Genomic DNA, 4,871 nt, shown 5'->3' on the forward strand with positions numbered 1-4,871 from the left:
TTTGGGGGGGACTTTGGGCTTTTTCACTTTGTCAACCTATAATGTGCACAAAAAAGATACATAACACAATAAAGGAAGGGGAAAAACTAAAAATCGTTATATGAGTACTTTAATATACCAGGATTAATTTTTTTTGCTGTTTTTGTTGTTCATATGTTTTCTGAGCTGAAAGTCGCAAACCAAAAATGAATAACATATTTTAGTGCTTGGAATCTTTCCAGCTTTGTAGAAGGAAGTTGTGTTGAAATGATGGTATTTTGCCTTCAGACTGCAGCATGTTCCAGCTCTGCGTGAGCCCTTTCACTCTCAGAGCGTCGCTGTCGGCCCAATCTGTTGCACCAGTGAGCTGTGCAATGAAAGTTCCGCAGCAGGAGAGCCGTGCTTTGACCTCAGTGCCCCGCATGGTTGTGGGAAGGCAGAGAGGTTGAGAAGGGAGAATAGAGCAGCAGTGTACATAATGTGTAACAAAAATTAGTTGAGCCATCACAATGTTGAGGGAAGATAGTAAATGACTGAAGTTTTGCTTTATGAAATGCATGCTTTATCAAAGGTATCTTAATACTATAATCACATCTCCTTATGTACATTGAAATAATAGTTTCAGTAATCTATCCTCTTGTCCATAAAGGCCTCAAATAGATTCCTTCTTTGGGCAATATCAATGTAAGTGACTCGAGACAAACTTCACAGTCTTTGTACTGTGTTAAAATGACTTTTAAAGTTTTGTTGAAGCTAATTTGAGGCTTCAGCAGTCTTTTCAGTACCAAATTTCCACTTTGTGCTTCCATCAACACTGCTTGCTAACTGAGATCCAGCAAAGGGACAGGTACACAGTGTTTTTACTGTGACTGGATTTTTTTTTACTGAGGACTGTAGATTTATTCTTCCATCACTACCATTAAAATTGCTTTAAAAATGGATCTCTTTGGTTCCAATATGACCACAAAAAACAATTACAGTGGGGAAAAAAAACTCTTTTGATGTACATTTGGCCATGTGAATATTGGGGAACAGACTTGAATCTAAAGATGTGAACCTATCCTTCTAAAGCATCAGATAGTGCTGAACACGTAGCTAATAAATCTCCCTGAACATTATTGGCGAAGAGTAGAAAATCCTTCTTTTGTCTCACATGTCTCTACCATCATCGGAGCTTTTACTCATTTTGTGCATTACACTTACTGAGGAGATAATTATTTCCATCTGATGTCCATTGCGAAAGAACGCCAATAAATCTGCTTAAAAATTGTAGAAAAATGATGCTCATGTCTGCAGAACGTGGCTGAAACATCACATTTTTAAGCTTTCTTAAATATCAAAGTAATCAAGTGATAGTGGTTTGTAAATTCATGGGTACATTTCAAACAGCAAATAGCTAAATCAGCATACTTTTATCATACTTTAAACAGTATAGGCTAAAAGACAGGACTCAAGCTGTAGGCCATTGTTTGAAAGTGTTGTAGATGAAAACATGGAAGTGATAAGCAGAAAGGATGAGAGAGAGACCCTCTCATTGCTCATTTTAGCTCTTGTCATGCTCTTGAATGAAATAATTAATAGAAATTCCTTCAGAAAATCAATATTGAAGCCAGATATTAAGAGGCAGCTTCACAAAACATGATTGGCAGAGAAATAGAGAGATACAGTTGGCCTCTCCACAGAGATTACATTTAGCGACTGCATTAGAAACCTCTGGAGTCTTTTTCTGTGCCATGTAGAATAGAGTGGGATTTATGATCTTGAGAGGTTTGACAAAACTGATTAAAGTATCTTAATTTGTGGTACATGCCTGTAAAACTGTTACACTTATCAGTTATGACAAGAAAAAAAGTGACATTTAGAGCATAAACTATTGTCTGTCTTTTAATTCAACTTATTCTCTTGTTGTAGTGTCTGAGTGTGTGAGTCTCTGTCCATGGTGCTGAAATTAAACTCCACTCTTTCCTTCCCTTGCACACTGTGTCACTATTTTACTCAAAATATGACTGAAACATACAGATTGACATTAGTTTGTAGCTTTTGTCTCAGGCAGCATTTCTTTTGCTAGATCTTAATTACTGTTCACTTTTTGACAATATCCTCTCTTTTACTGTGATAAACGGTGACTATTCTTAAGTACTGGATTTTGAAAGCCGTAGCTGGCTGCTGCTGCTAAATGCACCTCACAAATCAGGCAGAATTTGAAAAAAGTGTCTTATGTCAGCTCAAAAGACTGCCTTTGAACACCGCGTGGAGTGTAATTTTCCACAAAATGCGTACACTTTACCGTCATCATTTTGAGTGTTGAAATCCTTGAAATTTCTCTAAAATTGCTGTAGTCCAAAGTCATACTTTTTATCTGTCTACTTTCAGCTTGGCCGCTTATTTTCTGTGTGTGCAGAATGAATGACATAACTCTAATATGTCTGTTTATCATGTAAACTGTTGTTGTTGCACTAAAGGTTTAGGCCGTTCAGGAAGTTGTTAATGTGAAGCAAGGATTTAATTCCCTATCCTTAATGTGTGTCTGTATTCATGTGTAATTACAAATTACTGCCTTACTTGGTTTGGCCACGTGTGTGTGTGTGTGTGTGTGTGTGTGTGTGTGTGTGTGTGTGTGTGTGTGGTGTGTCAGTGATCTGGTGTGCAGCATGCATGTGTGTCCTGACTGCTGTCATCGGGTGTGTTTTGTCCTGACCTCCTGTGGCGGGGTGGCAGATGTCCAGCATGACATGAAGGAGACACTGGAGCTGGAGGCTCACGGTCAGCTCTCTAAGCTCCCTATAGCCCCCGTTCTGTTGTTATTTTTTTGCACACATCCTCCTGTGGGTGGAGCTGGAGTCTTAATATGGGTGTTATGACTGGGCATTCATTGCCGAATGAGAATTAAGTGACCTAGGACAAACAAGAGGTTACTAGAAATTGAAATCCGAGAGGTTAAATACGCTTTAGAAGTGACAGTGAAAAACTCTCGCATTACACACTCATGTCTTCTATATGATATCATGCTGTCCATCCCTGTCTGTGACCCCACACTGTGTTTCAGTGATATCACCACTTCCCTTCCCCATCTCTCCTCTCCCATGTATATTTATCCATCCAGACTCCCACATTAGAGACAGCATCCATTATTGAATTACTCCCCTCAGCACTACTGTGCAACTGTCAACCCACGTCAGCATTAACATTTGGTGGATTTGTTTCAAAGGGTTGGAAGAAGAGTGTACACACACACACACACACACACACACACACACACACACACACACACACACCACACAACACACACCCCACACCCACACACACACACACACACAACACACCCACACACACCACACACACACAACACACACACACACCACACACACACTGAACAGACATCTCTCTTGGCTTTGTGGCATTTAAGAGCAGCTCCTGTGCTAGGACAAATGATGATGATGCCAGAACTCACCCAATATGGTATTTTACATAGAAAAACTGAACTGTGTCCCTTTGTGCATTTTAAAAAATGCTGCCATAATTTTCCTTGCTGTCAATAAACCCAATTGCAACCTCCAAACCAGTGGTGTGTTAATCCACCTGTCAATGCTTTATTTTTTCCCTGTCTGTGGTACTTAGCTCCAAGCACATTTGTTCCTACTGAAGATGTAAATCTTTATAAATGCATCACTAATATATAGTTTCATTTAAAAAAGGCTCAGTAATTTCCTAAAGCAGCTGGACACAGCAGTTTTTAGCAAACACTACTTAAACAGGAGTGCATGTTTTGGGGTCTATTTTCAGCTGTGGATTAACAGACATTTGCAGCTCTAGTATCCAACAGTGTCTGTGTGATTGACTCAAAATAAACAACAGTGCACATGCAATAAGGGAACATTTTAAATTAATTGAAAAGTGTGGGTAATTGATGTGTTTTAAAGGATAAGCCTGATATTTAATATTTTCTTATTATCAAACAATCCCATTGAAACCGACAATAAATTTATTTTACTGACAAGTCTGTGTAGCTAAACTATCAGGTAACACACTACTGAAGACGTACATTTTCACCCAGTTCTTTTTCAGAATAAGAGGCTAAATATTTTCCCAAAACAGTAGGATATTTTGAGCATAAGTTACTCAAACTGGAGTAAATAGTGCATTTGTTTGGGACTATTTATAACAGTTTATTGTAACATTATATCCCTCATATACTATATTGGGTATCGGGTAGTGATTAAAAAAGGTTTGGAAGCCTTTAAGAAACCATTTTTAAAACATCTATAAACATTACAGAGATAGATGGACCAGATATTCCTAACATTTTGCTAAGGGTTTCAAGTTGGTTTGTAAACCGTCTATAAACATTGTCTGGATGGTTATTATAAAGTTGCAACAGATGTCTGTAATACCTTGCTAAATAGTTGAGTAACTTATGCTCAAAAATACCTTGCTGTTTTTGGAAAATATTTTGCCTTTTATTCTTATAAAGAACTGGGTGAAGATTGACGTCTTTAGTAGTGTGCTACCTCATAGTTTAGCTATAAGCTAGCGTCTTCAGTAGGAGCCAATGGGCTTAGGGGTTAGAGCCGCATACGGATTTGGAAACTAAGAAAGCACTGAGAGACAAACTAAAACATTGTTGGTTTTGATATTTTTTGAATTTTACCAACCTTATCTTTCAATGACCTGTTTTATTTTTTATTTTTTAGCATCAGTGCCAGCTGTAACACAGAATAACACACGTGAAAACCAACTTGCACTTCCCTCCCGCTGTCTTCTTGTCTTGTTATTTATTCTGGCTCCCTCATCTCTCCACTTCAAATTGGTTTTCACTTTCTCTTACTTGCATTCTCGCTATTTCTCTCGCTCTCATACCTGCATTGACCCTTCTCTCTCTCTCTCTCTCTCTC

The 4,871-nt window shown here is 38.3% G+C and overlaps 1 protein-coding gene across 2 annotated transcripts in view; it reads left to right on the forward strand.

Annotated features, from left to right (window-relative positions):
• Positions 1–4,871, forward strand: part of mast1a (microtubule associated serine/threonine kinase 1a) — a 62,627-nt gene that overhangs the window by 11,770 nt on the left and 45,986 nt on the right. The gene's annotated exons all lie outside the window — the stretch shown is intronic.

Source organism: Etheostoma spectabile, chromosome 2 (genome assembly GCF_008692095.1).
Source record: "Etheostoma spectabile isolate EspeVRDwgs_2016 chromosome 2, UIUC_Espe_1.0, whole genome shotgun sequence".
NCBI lineage: Eukaryota > Metazoa > Chordata > Actinopteri > Perciformes > Percidae > Etheostoma > Etheostoma spectabile.